At 36.9% G+C, this 20,258-nt stretch overlaps 1 long non-coding RNA gene across 1 annotated transcript in view; it reads left to right on the top strand.

The window, feature by feature from the left end:
- Nucleotides 1-2,603: 2,603 nt before the first annotated feature.
- The window catches only part of LOC133657964 (uncharacterized), a 55,302-nt gene continuing 37,647 nt past the window's right edge, over nt 2,604-20,258 (top strand). Inside the window, exon 1 of the long non-coding RNA XR_009827385.1 lies at nt 2,604-2,701. This is a non-coding gene — a long non-coding RNA (uncharacterized LOC133657964). The remainder of the gene's footprint in view (nt 2,702-20,258) is intronic.

Raw genomic sequence — 20,258 nt, forward strand, 5'->3', positions numbered from 1 at the left:
CATTACTGTAAATGTTAAACAATGGTATCACTTTCATTTGTATGGTAAAATTGTGGTGAATGAGCTGCCAGTTTCTTTTTTGTTTATGGTAAAATCTACAATTTTTATTTTTATGGCAACATCTGTGATCTTTGTTTTTACAGTACATTGCCGTAAATTGTAAAACAGGTGAAACTGATGTTTTTTTACGTTTTTTATAGTGCATGACTGCAGATGAAAAAATCAGTAACACTTTTTTAAAGCTAAAATTGTGGAGACTGAACTGCCAGGGTTTTTTTTGCGGTAAAGTCTACGATTGTTATTTTTACGGCAATATCTGCGATTATTGTTTTTACAGAGCATTACTGTAAATGTTAAAAAATGGTATCACTTTTATTTTTACGGTAAAATTGTGGTGATTGAGCTGCCAGTTTCTTTTTATCACTTTTTTTTTACGGTAAAATTGTAGTGAATGAGCTGCCAGTTTCTTTTTTGTTCATGGTAAAATCTACAATTGTTATTTTTACGGCAACATCTGCGATCGTTGTTTTTACAGTACATTGCCATAAATTGTGAAACAGGGGAAACTGCTGTTTTTTACGTTTTTTATAGTGCATGACTGCAGATGAAAAAATCAGTAACACTTTTTTAAAGCTAAAATTGTGGAGACTGAGCTGCCAGGTTTTTTTAACGGTAAAGTCTACGATTGATATTTTTATAGCGACATCTGCAATCATTGTTTTTACAGCGCATTACTGTAAATGTTAAACAATGGTATCACTTTTATTTGTACGGTAAAATTGTGGTGAATGAGCTGCAAGTTTCTTTTTTGTTTATGGTAAAATCTACAATTTTTATTTTTATGGCAACATCTCTGATCGTTGTTTTTACAGTACATTGCCGTAAATTGTAAAACAGGTGAAACTGATGTTTTTTACGTTTTTTATAGTGCATGACTGCAGATGAAAAAATCAGTAACACTTTTTTAAAGCTAAAATTGTGGAGACTGAACTGCCAGGTTTTTTTTTGCGGTAAAGTCTACGATTGTTATTTTTACGGCAATATCTGCGATTATTGTTTTTACAGAGCATTACTGTAAATGTTAAAAAATGGTATCACTTTTATTTTTACGGTAAAATTGTGGTGATTGAGCTGCCAGTTTCTTTTTCTCACTTTTTTTTTTACGGTAAAATTGTAGTGAATGAGCTGCCAGTTTCTTTTTTGTTCATGGTAAAATCTACAATTGTTATTTTTACGGCAACATCTGCGATCGTTGTTTTTACAGTACATTGCCGTAAATTGTAAAACAGGGGAAACTGCTGTTTTTTTACGTTTTTTATAGTGCATGACTGCAGATGAAAAAATCAGTAACACTTTTTTAAAGCTAAAATTGTGGAGACTGAGCTGCCAGGTTTTTTTAACGGTAAAGTCTACGATTGTTATTTTTATGGCGACATCTGCAATCATTGTTTTTACAGAGCATTACTGTAAATGTTAAAAAATGGTATCACTTTTATTTTTACGGTAAAATTGTGGTGAATGAGCTGCCAGTTTCTTTTTTGTTCATGGTAAAATCTACAATTGTTATTTTTACGGCAACATCTGCGATCATTGTTTTTACAGTACATTGCTGTAAATGGAAAAAAATGGTATCACTTTTATTTTTACGGTAAATGTGTGGTGAATGAGCTGCCACTTTTTTTTTGGATTATGGTACAGTCTACGATTGTTATTTTTACGGCAACATCTGCGATTGTTGTTTTTACAGTACATTGCCGTAAATTGTAAAACAGGTGAAACTGACGTTTTTTATAGTGCATGACTGCAGATGAAAAAAATCAGTAACACTTTTTTAAAGCTAAAATCGTGGAGACCGAGCTGCCAGGTTTTTTCAACGGTACAGTCTACGATTGTTATTTTTGCGGCAACATCTGCGATAATTGTTACAGCGCATTGCTGTCAATGGAGAATCTACGATCGTTATTTTTACGGTAAATTCAGACAACTGAGCTGCCAATTTAAAAAGAAAAATGTTTACCATAAAATCCACAGTCGTTTTTACATTGCTTTACTGTAAATGGAAAAAATTGGGACATTGTTATTTTTACTGTAACATTTGACGACTGAGCTGCCAGTTTTTTTACGTTAATATTTGTGGTTGTTTTTACAATTCCTTACTTTAAAAGGAACAACGGCATCACTTTTATTTTGACAGTAACATTCGCGCAACAGAGCTGCCAGCAGAACGCTGTCATATAAAAAATCTTTGATTGACATTTTTTGCAGTTTGTCCTTAGAGATCCCCTGGCCCCCAAAACAATGTATTTGAATAGCCCTGCCTGACTGTAATTCACAGATAGACTTTCCACCTATCAGCTGTCCTTAGATTACCCTCAAGTGCTTTATGGAAATCCATCTCAGATATTAAACCAAGGGCCCTAAATAACAATGTTGACACAACAAGCTGAACTAAATGAAATAGTAAAAACGGGAAGCACTTAAGGGGAAACATTGCAGCCGCGACCACACAGCGCTTCAGCCCACTCAAATCACCCTCTGTGTTTATCCCCCGGACACAAACAGTTACCTCGCACATACTTTTTCTCTCTCCACTGAGATTAAGACTGCTGTGACAGTTCTACCTGAGATATCTGGGCCATGGTAAACTTTTGCAGGGCACTGTTTATTCCGCTGGCTCCTCGAATCATCACAAAGTGGAGAGGTGACGTATCTTTCCCTTGTTGTTTTTTAGGACTCGCACTTCTAGCTCCTAGTCTGTGATAGTGTTTGTTTGAAGGGCAGTGTGATGGTACACAAGGTACCAGAATGACGATAAGCACCCAGGACAGGTTTTTCAGGTAAACTTGTTTCCTGGGGCTTAGTCTGTGTTTTGTTGAAACACGCTCGGTGTGATCTGCATTCTGTCCTGACCTAAATGTATCACCTTCTTCTTGATGTAATAATTTCTGAATATACAGTTGTGGTCCAAAGTTTACATACACTTGTAAAGAACATAATGGCATGGCTGTCTTGAGTTTCCTATAATTTCTACAACTTTGTGATAGAGTGATTGGAGCACATACTTGTTGGTCACAAAAAAACATTCATGAAGTTTGGTTCTTTTATGAATTTGTTATGGGTCTACTGAAAATGTGACCAAACCTCTTGGGTCAAAAGTATACATATAGCAATGTTAATATTTGGTTACATGGTCCTTGGCAAGTTTCACTGCAATAAGGCGCTTTTGGTAGCCATCCACAAGCTTCTGGTTGAATTTTTGACCACTCCTCTTGAGAAAATCGGTGCAGTTCAGCTAAATGTGTTGGTTTTCTGACATGGACTTGTTTCTTCAGCATTGTCCACACATTAAAACCTTAACTCTAGCCTGATTTAGCCATTCCTTTAACACTTTTGACGTGTGTTTGGGGTCATTGTCCTGTTGGAACATCCAACTGCGCCCAAGACTCAACCTGCAGGCTGATGATTATAGGTTGTCCTGAAGAATTTGGAGGTAACCCTCCTTTTTCATTGTCCCGTTTACTCTCTGTAAAGCACCACTTCCATTGGCAGCAAAACAGGCCCAGAGCATAATACTACCACCACCATGCTTGACGGTAGGCATGGTGTTCTTGGGATTAAAGGCCTCACCTTTTCTCTTCCAAACATATTGCTGGGTATTGTGGCCAAATAGCTTAATTTTTGTTTCATCTGACCACATAACTTTCTTCCAGAAGGTCTTATCTTTGTCCATGTGATGTCAGATGAAACAAAAATTGAGCTGTTTGGCCACAATACCCAGCAATATGTTTGGAGGAGAAAAGGTGAGACCTTTAATCCCTTAATGCAGTGAAACTTGCCAAGGGACATGTAACCAAATATTAACATTGCTGTATGTATACTTTTGACCCAGCAGATTCGCTCACATTGTCAGTAGACCCATAATAAATTCTTAAAAGAACCAATCTTCATGAATGTTTTCTGTGACGAGCAAAAGTATGTGCTACAATCACTCTATCACAAAAAATAAAATTTGTAGAAATTATTGGAGACTCAAGACAGCCATGACATCATGTTCTTTACAAGTGTATGTAAACTTTAAACTATTTAGTTGTATTTATTCAATATTTACTTTACAAATATATTTAAATTTTATATTTTACTCATATTTTATTCTGTATTATTAAACATGGTTCTTACTGTTTGTTGAATACTTTTAACATTTTTGTGTTATTTTTTAATTATTTAGCAATCCTCAGAGGGATTCGTCCTCATCGGGAATTTTATCGGCCACCTCATGTGATAGTGTTTCTTCACCTGGCTCCTCTGTACTCAGCCACGTGTTTGTGTGTGTGTGTGTGTGTGTGTGTGTGTGTGTGTGTGTGTGTGTGTGTGTGTGTGTGTGTGTGTGTGTGTGTGTGTGTGTGTGTGTGTGTGTGTGTGTGTGTGTGTGTGTGTGTGTGTGTGTGTGTGTGTGTGTGTGTGTGTGCGTGTGTGTGTGTGTGTGTGTGTGTGCACGACTGATGATGAGGTTAGGCGGGGCGTTGTTTTTAAGTTTGTAAAGCACTTTGTGTTGCATTTATTTTATGTAGGAAAAGCGCTTTATGAATAAAGTATGATTTGAAAGTGCATCTTAGTTGTAGTTTTGATTGCAAAATATGGAGGCTTTGAAATCGCCTTTTAAAATCGCTAATGCTAATCTGTAGCACGTCTATGGCAAATCCAATGTAAATAAGATGCCAGCTAGCGCATTTTGAAAAGTGGAGCCTTTTGAGTGCATTCTTCTTGCTCGACTGCTTGTTTTCCCGCCAGGTGCTTGAACCGGTGCGACATTGCAATCGATAAAAAAAATGTGTCGACTCAACTCAGTCCGGTCATCTTGTTGCTTTGGCTGAGTTAGTCAACTTATAGTGTCAAGTATATTACACTTTAACACATTAGTTGACATTTAGTCTGATGTAAGATGAAATTGAAAATATTAGTTGAGATAACTTTAAAATAAGTTGGTTCAACATATTTTATCAAGTTCCTATGACTGTAAGTCAAGTTGGCTCAAAATAGTAAATAGTCTGTATTTATATAGCGCATCACTGTACCTGGGCATATGTGTGTACATACATTATCACATTCACCCATTCACCAATTCACACACAGCTTGCCATTCTATAAAATATTGACTTACTTTCTAAAGTCAGCTGAACTTATCATTATGGGTTTTTAATGAGTTTCCTCACTTTATTCTTGTTGAAGTTGTCATAACTCTTCTTATTTATTTGTGATGGGCAATTTGTTGAGTCGACTTGACAACAACAGTCCTTCTGACGAGCATGTAGCAACAAAGGTATCGGAATATGGGGCCGTTTGATTTTACGTAAATCGGTTCCCGGTCGGTACCTATAAAAGTACCAAATCGGTACCCACCCCTAATTCCCGCCCCTACACATTATATAATATAAGTTTATCCTTATGTCTATGTAACCTCTAAGGCAGGGGTGTCCAAACCTCTGTGATGACCATCTTAAAGTCTTGTATTCAATCAGAAATATCAAGCAGCTAAAAAGCACAAAACATGGATAAGTATGGAGAGATTTTTTTATATTTTTCCATCATTCACTCTAATTGATTTAAATATGTGTAATTTAGAATTGTTTATGCTGTTTGGAGATTGTTCATAGTATCCACAATGTTCAGTGAGCAGGTTGTTATGTGTGACCATGTGTGTTGACCTTTAGTTTGGTTGTATTTTTCCCCCCATCATTATTAGGGAAGGTTGTTTAGTTTTTGTAATATATGCTATGCATATTACATAGTATTTTCAAAGGTCAATGGGCCCCATTCAGCAACCGTTCTTAAAAACAAATTGTGTTTTTAGGCCCACTTAGTGAAGTGAAGTGAAGTGAATTATATTTATATAGCGCTTTTCTCTAGTGACTCAAAGCGCTTTACATAGTGAAAACCCAATATCTAAGTTACATTTAAACCAGTGTGGGTGGCACTGGGAGCAGGTGGGTAAAGTGTCTTGCCCAAGGACACAACGGCAGTGACTAGGATGGCGGAAGCGGGGATCGAACCTGCAACCCTCAGGTTGATGGCACGGCCGCTCTACCAACCGAGCTAAACCGCCCACTACTACTACTACTTACAAAGTTTTTCAGGAGATTTTTGTATTCACCAATGTTTTCTTAGCTGGGATTTGTTCGTAGGTAAGAACAACATCTACGAGTGCTCCAGAGCACTCTTAGGGTGGCCTATTTGTTCTTAAGTCTGACAAGTTCCCTTACTTCTATTGTCTAATGTTAAATTAATATCATAGATGGATAGATAGATAGATAGATAGATAGATAGATAGATAGATAGATAGATAGATAGATAGATAGATAGATAGATAGATAGATAGATAGATAGATAGATTATATATAAATCAAATATAGATTGATTGAAACTTTTATTAGTAGATTGCACAGTACAGTACATATTCCGTACAATTGACCACTAAACGGTAACACCTGAATAAGTTTTTCAACTTGTTTAAGTCGGGGTCCACGTAAATCAATTTGTGGTAGATAGATAGATAGATGATTGATAGATAGATAGATAGAGATAGAGATAGATAAGGCAGACAGACATAGCAAAATGAGTTATATATAGACATTTTCAAAATACCGTATGCGCACACACACACACACACACACACGCACACACACACACACACACACACACACACACACACACACACACACACACTGGCAATGCTTTTGTTGCTACTGAAAGATGCCGCATATCGTGCGCTGGGAAGGGAGCACATATTTGATGGCCATGTAGACCTATTTGCACCAAGTGATGAATATTTATTTGAACGCTGCAGTCCCCCCTTTCTTAAACTTACGTTTTGACAATATGTATTTCCCCCGCTGGATAATACGAATTTCTCTTCTGTAATCTGTTTGTGTTTGATGTTCGGCTTTTCTGACGGAAGTGTGTCATTATATGGGGAATTAAGGGCGTTTACCTATGCAAATTACGTAATTAAGGGTGTTTACATATGCATCTTGGGGAAATAAGGGCGTGTTTGTATGCAAATTATGATAGAAATGTGCGCGCTAAGCTTCTGGCATTCAGCAACATAAGAACAGCAGGTGGGAACAATTTGGTCGTTTAAGAACACATCATGAAATTGAATGGACTCCTCTTGAGAAATCACTAAGGAAGAAAGATCAGAGGAAAAGTTAGGAACTTATTGCTGAATGGGGCCCATTGATTTGATTTACTCACATTGTCCTCAAGATAATAGCAAATATGCAGCATTCATAGACCAACTGGTATTTAAGATTAATTTGAAAGCACTCTTTGTTGAACTCATGGCGTCTTGCGGGCCAAATTGAAGAGGCTGGCAGGCCGCATTTAGCCCGCGGGCCGTAGTTCGGACATCCCTGCTTTAAGGCATCTGGGTCAGGGTAAACCATTTGCATTAAATAAAAACTTAAATGTTATTTTTGCTTGTATTTAATATTCATAGGGTTCTCAGTTTTTAGCAGGGTATCACGAAAAAGGCAAAAGAGCAGGAAAAAGGTGCAAGCAAAGGCTGATGGCCACCACCTGGGAGAGAACATTGTTTATTCCCATATTGTTTATGTATGCGCTATAGCAGATGCAAGTTGGAGGAAATGTGTATGAGTTCATCCAGCGGTCTTGTAGGAACACATGCAGACTGCAAACATATTTGTACGTGGTATTGAAGAAAACATGATTAAGAGATATTCAAATAGGTCACTTCAGCTTAATATTCCTGATGCAGGGAGGCCCACAAATCCATGTGAGGAGCTTCGCCTAATCCCGCCGGGTGCATCGCTAAAAGCTATCCGATGGCGAAAACAATGATTCCCCCAAATCTAACAGTTAAATCGCGCATCTCGGGTTTGGGTCTCCCAAAACAAAGTTCCACAAGCTGACTGTCGCCACTCATCCGTCGCCAACTCAGCCTCCAACTGGGACTCATTTCAGAAATGGGCAGACTGTTCAAAGTGGCAACTGTCTTTACAGTCGCCTTTGAAAACGTGTGCTGAGGCCTGAAGCCCAGTTTGAGGGTAGGAATGGATAAAAAGCTCCACTCTACCAGGTCTTTAATTGCCTTCGGGAGTATTGAAATTCTGCCATCGTTATCTAAAGTGTTACTGTGTGTGTTGAATTATATATTATATATTTTTTTGTTTTAATCAAGGGATTCGTTGAAGGCAGTGTATTCCCTCATAATGAAATGCTTTGGTTTGAAACTATCCATACTCAAAACTGTCATACAGCAAAGTCTCTTTAAACTAGCCCCCTTTTGAAGCTACTGTGTTAATATGTTTAATAATTACTGCATGCACATTTAGAGATTGGTACCAAATGGGTACTCAGGGAAACGTTACAATTGTGTATGCCTGATAGAAAACACTTCAGTGTTTAGTAAGGTTCCACATTTCAAAATGCGCTTGCTGGATGCTAATTTACATTGGATATGCCATATCCATATATATTAGCAATTTTACACGGCGATTTTAACATGTTCACTAAGATTAAGTTAAAGTACCAATTTGTCCTCTGCATTTGACCCATCCCCTTGTTCCAAACCTGGGAGGTGAGGGGAGCAGTGAGCAGCAGCGGTGGCCGCGTTCGGGAATTATTTTGGTGATTTAACCCCCAATTCCAACCCGTGATGCTGAGTGCCGAGCAGGGAGGTTGTGGGTCCCATTTTTATAGTCTTTGGTATGACTCTGAGCAGGTCCACATAACCACATAACTTCCCCTAAGATGCACAATACTACATAATACTACAATAATATGTCCACGTGTTGGTGTTATAATTATTAATTATTTTTAGTTTTTCATATTTTTTAATTACCTTTTTTTTTGTTTACTGTTTGTAAAATCTGCATCACAACCACATAACTTCCCCATTGTGGGATAAATAATGTCTGTTCAATTGTATACTATACGATCTCATCCTATATGTAAAGTATAAATACTTTGTTGGACTCAACAAAGACTAAACTGGCACATTGAGTTTAATGGCACGGACTACTTTCCGACGAGGTAACATAGTGTAGTCGATTCACTACTGCCATCTAACGGCTTGGAATTGCAACTGCATGCAAAACATACTATATAACACTTGCAAATGAGACTCAGAAGTATAAGACATCAAGAAATGGTTTTATATATACAGTATACCGTGTTTTTCGGAGTATAAGTCCCTCCGGAGTATAAGTCGCACCGGCTGGAAATGCATAATAAAGAAGGAAAAAAAGATATATAAGTCGCACTGGAGTATAAGTCGCATTTTTGGGGAAATTTATTTGAGAAAACCCAACACCAAGAATAGATATTTGAAAGCCAATTTAAAATAAATAAAGAATAGCGAACAACAGTCTGAATAAGTGTATGTTATATGAGGCATAAATAACCAACTGAGAACGTGCCTGGTATGTTAACGTAACATATTATGGTAAGAGTTATTAAATAACTATAACATATAGAACACGCTATACGTTTACCAAACAATCTGTCACTCCTAATCGCTAAATCCCATGAAATCTTATACGTCTAGTCTCTTACGTGAATGAGCTAAATAATATTATTTGATATTTTACGGTAATGTGTTAATAATTTCACACATAAGTCGCTCCTGAGTATAAGTCGCACCCCCAAACTATGAAAAAAACTGCGACTTATAGTCCGAAAAATACGATATATATATATATATATATATATGTATATATATATATATATATATATATATATATATACTGTATATATATATATATATAGATATGATTCCTAGGTAGCGGTTTGGTACAGATGTGGAACGTACCCCTATGTATTAAATATCCTCCTAAAGTAGGGGTGTCAAACTTGTTTTCATTGAGGGTCACGTCGCATTTATGGTTGCCCTCAGAGGGCCACTTTTAACAATGAGTAATATATGAATATGCATGTGTATGTATAATACATTGACAATATATTTTTTTACATAAGCTGCAAAAAATATATAAAAATTTTACTTTAAAAACTGTCAGTTCAGTCACCAGAATTATATAGTAAAAGCAGTGTTTTTTTTACATCATATAAAAAAATTGAATAATTTGAATGGAATGGAGAAACAATACCACTGTTTTTAGCTGTAAAATTTAAGTACTAGAGCTGCCAGTTTTTGTTTTTTTCCAGTAAAATCTTATTGTTTTAATGGTTTTTTTTGTTTGTTTTTTAATGTTTTCGTGCAGGGGTCACCAATTTTTTTGACTCGGGGGCTGCATTGGGTTAAAACATTATATGTACATATACAGTATATATATATATATATATATATATATATATATATATATATATATATATATATATATACATACATATATATATATATATATATATATATATATATGTATATATATATATATATATATACATATATATATATATATATATATATATATATATATATATATATATACATATATATATATATATATATATATATATATATATATATATATATATATATATATATATATATATATATATATCCACTACCGTTCAAAAGTTATATATATATATATATATATATATATATATATATATATATATATATATATATATATATATATATATATATATATACATATATATATATATATATATATATATATATATATATATATATATATATATATATATATATATATATATATATATATATATATATATATATATATATATATATACATCCACTACCGTTCAAAAGTTTGGGGTCACCCAAACAATTTTGTGGAATAGCCTTCATTTCTAAGAACAAGAATAGACTGTCAAGTTTCAGAGGAAAGTTCTCTTTTTCTGGCCATTTTGAGCGTTTAATTGACCCCACAAATGTGATGCTCCAGAAACTCAATCTACTCAATGGAAGGTCAGTTTTGTATCCAATCCAATCCAATCCACTTTATTTATATAGCACATTTACACAACAAGAATGTTTCCAAAGTGCTGCACAGCCATGTTAAAAACAATATTAAAAACAATATTATGCTACACCAGTGGTTCTCAAACTTTTTTTGTCATCCCCCACTTTGGACATGGGGGAGTTTTCAAGCCCCACCTGCCCCCATCACCCCAACAGAACGCTAATGCCAAGCTTAACATTTTCAAATTTATTGAACATCAAGTAACATCACCCCGAAGGGTTAGGGTTAGAAAATGGATGGATGGATGGATGGATGGATGGATCAAGTAACATCAAGTTGTATACATTCAAAGTCAATAACATAAAATAACATCAAGTTCAATAATAAATAAAATAACTGTGCAGCTGTGGTATAACTTGCATCAAATTCAATAATAAATAAAATAACTTGCATCAAGTTCAATAATAAATAAAACAAAAGTGTTATAACGTGCATCAAGTTCAATAATAAATCAAAAAAAGTGTTATAACTTGCATCAAGTTCAATAATAAATAAAATAACTTGCATCAAGTTCAATAATAAATAAAACAAAAGTGTTATAACTTGCATCAAGTTCAATAATAAATCAAAAACAGTGTTATAACTTGCATCAAGTTCAATAGTAAATCAAAAAAAGTGTTATAACTTGCATCAAGTTCAATAATAAATTTAAAAAAAGTGTTATAACTTGCATCAAGTTCAATAATAAATCAAAAAAAGTGTTATAACTTGCATCAAGTTCAATAATAAATCAAATAAAAGTGTTATAACTTGCATCAAGTTCAATAATAAATCAAATAAAAGTGTTATAACTTGCATCAAGTTCAATAATAAATCAAATAAAAGTGTTATAACTTGCATCAAGTTCAATAAGAAATCAAATAACTTGCATCAAGTTCAATAATAAATAAAATAAAAGTGCCACTTTGCAATCTTTGCAAAAAAAAAGAGGAGCTGTCACGCCAAATTTCTTCCCCCTACAAACCCCCCCCCCCCCCTCCCCCCATTTACTTCCGGGGCTGCGTCCAATAAAATCACAAAGTTGCCGGGGGTCCTTAAACGGCACGCGACTGTCCTGTTTCGCGCCTGTACAAAAAACAAAAACTAATCGATTTCTTCAGATTCCAGCAGCTGTCAAAGACGAAGTATCCTTCCAGCGACGGGCAGTCAAAGCCGAAGTGCTATCGATCGCTGTCAATGACGTAAGAGGAAACATGACCACGGAAGTAAATGGGGGTGGAGGGAATGTTTTTGTAGGGGGAAGAAATTTGGTGTGACAGCTGCAATGAGCCTGTTTTGCACTGCACAGCTTTTCAAATCGGGGTTGCAGGCTTGACACTGCCACTGTTAAAACCTCATTGAGTTCGGGGCTGAGCTGCCTTGACGCGAGTGCTTCCCGGTGAATGACACACAGTGTGTCCAATGAGCATTTGGCGCAACCCTCTTTATTAGAGCCTGCAGCCCGTTTCTTGGTCTGTGCGCCATCAGAGCAAAAGCCCACACAGTTTTCCCATTTAAGGTCGTGTTCTTTGAGGAAACTGTCCATTATCTTGAACAGCTCGTCAGCAGTGGCTCTATTTTTTATGTATTTGCAAAAGAGCCAATCCTCGCACAGTGACTCGCCATTCACAAAGCTTCCGCTTAGCCCCGCCCCCATTAGTTACTGTTGCTATGTCTGTCAAACTTTCGCTCCTACCTAGAAATTTAAAGCCTACAGGAAAAATAAGTAATTTACATGTATTTATATAGCGGATTTCACAGACAGAATCACAAAGTGATTTACAGTGTGTATAGAAAATGAAAGCATAGTAAAAAAAAAAAAAATCTAAGAATATAATTTTTTTTTTTAAATAAATAAAGTGACATTTCCTCCCGTTCCTCGCGCCCCACCTGTCATGTCTCTATTCCCCACCAGTGGGGCGCGCCCCACACTTTGAGAAACGCTGTGCTACACCAATGACTGAATAAAAACAAAGAATAAATGAATAGAAAACCAATACAGAGACAATATAAAAAATAAATATGATTAAAAACGATTTTTAAAGGGTAAAACCAATTAAAACAGTAAAATAGACATCAACATTTATAAAAAACACACAGGACAACAGAGGACAGAAGACCACACAACTCACGTAGTGTTAAAAGCCAAAGAATAAAAGTGGGTCTTAAGACGAGACTTAAAACACTCCACTCTGGAAGCAGTTTGAACATGGAGGGGCAGAGTGTTCCAGAGTTTAGGGCCGACCACAGAGAAGGCCCTGTCTCCCCTGGTTTTAAGTCTCGTCCTGGGCACCACGAGCTGGAGCTGGCTCTCGGACCTCAGAGCACGCGCAGGAGTGTAAATTTGGATGAGGTCCGAGATATACTGAGGTGCCAGTCCATGTAAAGCTTTAAAAACAAACAGCAAGGATTTAAAATCAATTCTAAAATGAACAGGGAGCCAGTGCAAACTCCGAAGAATTGGGGTTATATGCTCACGTTTCCTGGCCCCTGTTAATAGTCGTGCTGCCGCGTTCTGGACTAACTGCAACCGGGAGAGAGCTTTTGTAACGAGCTAAACTGTTTTCAGATGTGTGAACATGATTGCACAAGGGTTTTCTAATCATCAATTAGCCTTCTGAGCCAATGAGCAAACACATTGTGCCATTAGAACACTGGAGCGATAGTTGCTGGAAAGTGGCAGAGTGTCCGCCCTGAGATCGGTAGGTTGTGAGTTCAAACCCCGGCCGAGTCATACCAAAGACTATAAAAATGGGACCCATTACCTCCCTGCTTGGCACTCAGCATCAAGGGTTGGAATTGGGGGTTAAATCACCAAAAATGATCCCCGGGCGCGGCACCGCTGCTGCCCACTGCTCCCCTCACCTCCCAGGGGGTGAACAAGGGGATGGGTCAAATGCAGAGGACAAATTTCACCACACCTAGTGTGTGTGTGTGACAATTATTGGTACTTTAACTTTAACTTAACTTTAAATGGGCCTCTATACACCTATGTAGGTATTGCTCCAAAAACCAGACATTTGCAGCTAGAATAGTAATTTACCACATTAGCAATGTATAGAGTGTATTTCTTTAAAGTTAAGACTAGTTTGAAGTTGTCTTCATTGAAAAGTACAGTGCTTTTCCTTAAAAAATAAGGACATTTCAATGTGACCCCAAACTTTTGAACGGTAGTGTATATATATATATATATATATATATTCCGAGCGTGATGATGTCACGTTATCGATGGGAAAATGCATTTTTAGACAACATGATTTGCTTGAGCGGCTAGGAGACACCGAGAGTAACAAGCGATAGAAAATGGATTAGAAAGGACAGATTTAAGAAAATAATAATACAAATAAAAAAATGTATAATAATTGTTTTTGTTTTTAAACTTGGGACTTACCGCGGGCCAGATGTTGGACGCTGGCTGGCCGTATACGGCCCAGGGGCCGTAGTTTGGGGACCCCTGTTTTTTTAGTGTCTTACTTTATATGGGAAAACACTGTACAAAAGTTGATTTTACGGTAAAAAACTCAGTTGGTGGAATTTTGCCGTACAATCTTTTGTCAATTTTACAGTGTACAATTTGATTGATAATTTGTTTTGAAATCATAAGTCAAGCAGATATTTAAGTACAGTATTTATATTTATTTTAACACAAATATTTTTGGAATACATGATAATACAATATTTTGATAATATTGACTTTTAAAAGATATGCAATTGCATGCAGTACATGATTTTTAATGTCAAAAGGGAAAAAACTAATATATTTAGTAAGAAAAGATTAAACATTTTATTAACGCATATTATTTCCAGGCTTTCGCAGGCCACATAAAATAACGTAGCGGGCCAGGTTTGGCCCCCGGGCTGTGAGTTTGTCCTAAAGCATTCGACTTTCCAAAAAAGGCAACATACAGGCTACATTTTTTTTATTTTTTTTTAAAGCAGATGCCTTAAAGGCCTACTGAAAGCCACTACTACCAACCACGCAGTCTGATAGTTTATATATCAATGATGGAATCTTAACATTAACTTAAAAAGTGCAATTTTAAATTTCCCTCTAAACTTCCGGTTGAAAACGCCTTTGGATGATGACGTATGCGCGTGTCGTAGCCAGTGAAACAGAACTATCAGTACCCCATTGAATCCAATACAAAATAGATCTGTTTTCATCTCATAATTCCACAGTATTCTGGACATCTGTGTTGGTGAATCTTTTGCAATTTGTTTAATGAACAATGGAGACAGCAAAGAAGAAAGCTGTAGGTGGGATCGGTGTATTAGCGACGGACTACAGCAACACAACCAGGAAGACATAAATGGATAGCAGACGCGTTAGCCGGCGAACTCACCTTAACTCATACTTGCCAACCTTGAGACCTCCGATATCGGGAGGTGGGGGCGGCGTGGTCAGGGGGGCGTAGTTGGGGCGGGGGCGTGGCTGGGGCGTGGTTAAGGGCGTGGTTGAGAGGAGAGTATATTTACAGCTAGAATTCACCAACTCAAGTATTTCATATATATATATATATATATATATATATATATATATATATATATATATATATATATATATATATATATATATATATATATATATATATATATATATATATATATATATGTATATACATATATATATATATATATATATATATATGTATATATATATATATATATATATATATATATATATACATATATATATATATATATATATATATATATATATATATATATATATATATATATATATATATATATATATATATATATATATATATATATATATATATATATATATATATATATATATATATATATATATATATGAAATACTTGACTTTCAGTGAATTCTAGCTATATATATATACTACCGTTCAAAAGTTTGGGGTCACATTGAAATGTCCTTATTTTTGAAGGAAAAGCATTGTACTTTTCAATGAAGATAACTTTAAATTAGTCTTAACTTTAAAGAAATACACTCTATACATTGCTAATGTGGTAAATTACTATTCTAGCTGCAAATGTCTGGTTTTTGGTGCAATATCTACATATGTGTATAGAGGCCCATTTCCAGCAACTATCACTCCAGTGTTCTAATGGTACAATGTGTTTGCTCATTGGCTCAGAAGGCTAATTCAATCAATCAATCAATCAATGTTTATTTATATAGCCCTAAATCACAAGTGTCTCACAGGGCTGTACAAGCCACAACGACATCCTCGGTACAGAGCCCACATATGGGCAAGGAAAACTCACCCCAGTGGGATGTCAATGTGAATGGCTATGAGAAACCTTGGAGAGGACCGCATATGTGGGTAACCCCCCCACCCATAGAAAACCCTTGTGCAATCATGTTCACACATCTGAAAACAGTTTAGCTCGTTACAGAAGCTACAAAACTGACCTTCCTTTGAGCAGATTGAGTTTCTGGAGCATCACATTTGTGGGGTCAATTAAACGCTCAAAATGGCCAGAAAAAGAGAACTTTCATCTGAAACTCGACAGTCTCTTCTTGTTCTTAGAAATGAAGGCTATTCCACAAAATTGTTTGGGTGACCCCTAACTTTTGAACGGTAGTGTATATATATATTTATTTTATTATACATATAAATAAAATAAATACTTGAATTTTAGTGTTCCGGGGGCTATCCAGTAGATGGCAGCATTGTCCTGTTTAACTTCTCCGTTCATGTCGGAGTATATCATTTCGGCCCCCGTGTTCAATGGAGAAGTCTGTTCTACAAAATGTACAGGCAACATACATACTCCTTCCCCTTCGAACTGTCCTGGATGAACTGAAATTCTTGTTTTCATTTGTTTTGGTACTTGCAAGCGTATTTCTTCATCTTGCTCGTCGACGGCGTCGACATGTCTGTAACTTCCTCGTTCTTCTGCTTCGTCTCCTTGTTGTGTGGCAGTTGTGCACTCTACTCTCTAAAAGCCGTAGATGTTATGACGTCATTGGGCAGGCAAGCTGTTTATATTGTGGAAAAGCGGACGTGAGAGCAGGCTGTCCCCACTCAGGTCCGCATTGAGCTGGAGGGGGCGTGGCCTCCAGCTCTGGCTGAATACCGGGAGTTTGTCTGGAGAAAATTTCTGCCGGGAGGTTATCGGGAGAGGCGCTGAATACCGAGAGTCTCCCGCTAAAAACGGGAGGGTTGGCAAGTATGCCTTAACTTCCTCCGTCTCGCCGACCGCATCTGTGATCGGATGAAGTCCTTCGTCGCACTGTCGATCGCTGGAACGCAGGTGAGCACGGGTGTTGATGAGCAGATGAGGGTTGGCTGGCGTAGGTGGATAACTAATAATTTTAGCATAGCTCTGTGAGGAACGGTTGCTTAGTTAGCTTCAATGGCGTCGTTAGCAACAACATTGTTAACCTTCGCCAGGCTGGAAAGCATTAACCGTGTATTTACATGTCCCTGGTTTAATAGTATTGTTGATCATCTGTCTATCCTTCCAGTCAGGGATTTATTTATTCTGTTTCTATATGCAGTTAAGCACGATGCTATCAGTTAGCTCCGTAGCTAAAGTGTTTCGTCGATGTATTGTCGTGGAGATAAAAGTCACTGTGAATGTCCATTTCGCGTTCTCGACTCTCATTTTCAAGAGGATATAGTATCCGAGGTGGTTTAAAATACAAATCCGTAATCCACAATAGAAAAAGGAGAGAGTGTGGAATCCAATGAGCCAGCTTGTACCTAAGTTATGGTCAGAGCGAAAAAAGATATGTCTTGCACTGCATTCTAGTACTTAACTCTCACGTTCCTCATCCACAAATATTTCATCCTCGCTCAAATTAATGGGGTAATCGTCGCTTTCTCGGTCCGAATCGCTCTAGCTGCATTGTAAACAATAGGAAAATGTGAGGAGCTGTTCAATTGACTACGTCACGCTACTTCCGGTAGGGGCAAGGCTTCTTTTTATCAGATACCAAAAGTTGCGATCTTTATCGTCGTTGTTCTCTACTAAATCCTTTCAGCAAAAATATGGCAATATCGCGAAATGATCAAGTATGACACATAGAATGGATCTGCTATCCCCGTTTAAATAAATAAAAATTCATTTCAGTAGGCCTTTAAAGGCCATTTGTACCGCAGGTATAAATGGCACAAGCTGAAGTGTGCTCAACAAATGTGCAGTCTGCAAGAAAACCAGCAAGCAAAAATAAACCCAGCCAACAATTGTAAAAGCCCTGCAGAAAGTGAGGCCATAAGGGGCATTTAGATATGAATTTGTCCTTCAGGGCAATCAGATGGCCTTATGAATTCCATCTGCCTGAAAGGAAGCAACAAAAGGGGTATTGAGTTAGCAGCCGGTTCCTGCATTAATCTTTTACACCATTTCTCCCTTGTGTTTATTCCATAGGACTCAGTAGTTCTTGTCGCACAGCTAAAATGGCCCAGGTTCTTCTTGTGTGATCCAGACCACAGTACAAACCTTTTATTGGACCTTCACTCGTGCCTACAAATATACACCATTTATTGGTAAAATGACAAAAAAGGCAACTTATGAAGCTCTTCTGACTAAGGCAGAAGTCAACCTAATACCTTCAGGCTCACGTGTTAATTGCTTCATTCTGGTGTCTCTCCGAGGAAATCATAGTCAGCAATTATTGCTGTTCTAGCCAGTGTCAGATTCACCCTAGACTGGTATGGGTCGGTCCAAACAGTTCATCAATGATACATTACAGAAGTTATGTTATGGTAGTGGAATTGTGTGGATAATAACAAATTAACAGTTACCAACATTGTCAAGGAAGATCATGTTTACACTTCAACATGTTCGAAAAGGGTTGGGCGATTATTGTTATTCTTTCCCAATTTCTGAGCAATTACTGATATTTTGTTTGACAATGAATACATAATACATTGCAATGAATAAGCAATGAAGGATAAATTGACACATGAGTACAGAAATACCAAAATGAAAAAAAACTGACAGAAATATGATATGATGTATGAATAAATGTAGGACATAGCCCAAACTAGTGTTGTACAGATACCAATATTTTGGTACCGGTACCGAAATTATTTCGGTACTTTTCTAAATAAAAGGGACCACAAAAAATTGCATTTTTGGCATTAATGTCCTTAAATAAAATAGTGAACATACAAGACAACGTGTCTTTTATTAGTAAGTAAACAAACAAAGGCAAAATATCGACATAATCATAATCATAGTAGTATCGACTAGATACGTGCCTGTACTTAGTATCATTACAGTGGATGTTAGGTGTAGATCCACCAATGGCGTTTGTTTACATTTTGACGCCGGTGAGCTACGGTGTGTAGTGAAGCATGTTTAGCTATTCCTCATCCTGCAGGGATGATACTTGTAAGAAACTTCCTTTTTTGTCGCCATGGAGGCGAGGATTAGTGATTTAGAAGTAGCTAAAACACTTCAGACTCGGGCTGGACTTTAGCCGCTAGCTAGCTAGCCATGTCTTAAAGCACCTTTTCCTGAGGGTGTTTCAGTGTTATAATTTCACCTTTATCGTCACTTTTTAAGCCAAAGTGCGTCCGTTCTCCCTGTTCTGTCTACACACTGTGTCTGCTTGTAAGTACTCTGTGATTGTGCGCTGCCGAACATGCTCCTCTGCTCGCAAACCAGCAATGACACAACGTGACGATGACGGGGGTGTGGGGGGGTGGCAGACCAGTACTTTTCAGAGGCGGTCTCGTACCGAATATGATTAATTAGTATCACAGTACTATACTAATACCGGTATACCGTACAACCCTAGCCCAAACTATACATTTTATTATCATACTTGCCAACCCTCCCAAATTTTCCGGTAGACTCCCGAATTTCAGTGCCTCTCCCGAAAATGTCCCGGGAAAACCATTCTCCCGAATTTCTCCCGATTTCCAGCCGGACTTAAGGCACGCCCCCTCCAGGTTAACTCAAAATGAATGGCGATTAATCGCATATACAGTTATGGTCAAAAGTTGACATACACTTGTAAAGAACATAATGTCATGGCTGTCTTGAGTTTCCAATCATTTCTACAACTCTTGTTTTCTTTTGTGATTGAGTGACTGGAGCACATACTTGTTGGTCACAAAAAACATTCATTAAGTTTGGTTCTTTTATGAATTTATTATGGGTCTACTGAAAATGTGACCAAATCTGCTGGGTCAAAAGTATACACACAGCAATGTTAATATTTGCTTACATGTCCCTTGGCAAGTTTCACTGCAATAAGGCACTTTTGGTAGCCATCCACAAGCTTCTGGCAAGCTTTTAGTTGAATTTTTAACCACTCCTCTTGACAAAATTGGTGCAGTTTAGCTAAATTTGTTGGTTTTCCGAGAT

This window comes from Entelurus aequoreus, linkage group LG01 (assembly GCF_033978785.1).
Source record: "Entelurus aequoreus isolate RoL-2023_Sb linkage group LG01, RoL_Eaeq_v1.1, whole genome shotgun sequence".
NCBI classification, from domain to species: Eukaryota; Metazoa; Chordata; class Actinopteri; order Syngnathiformes; family Syngnathidae; genus Entelurus; species Entelurus aequoreus.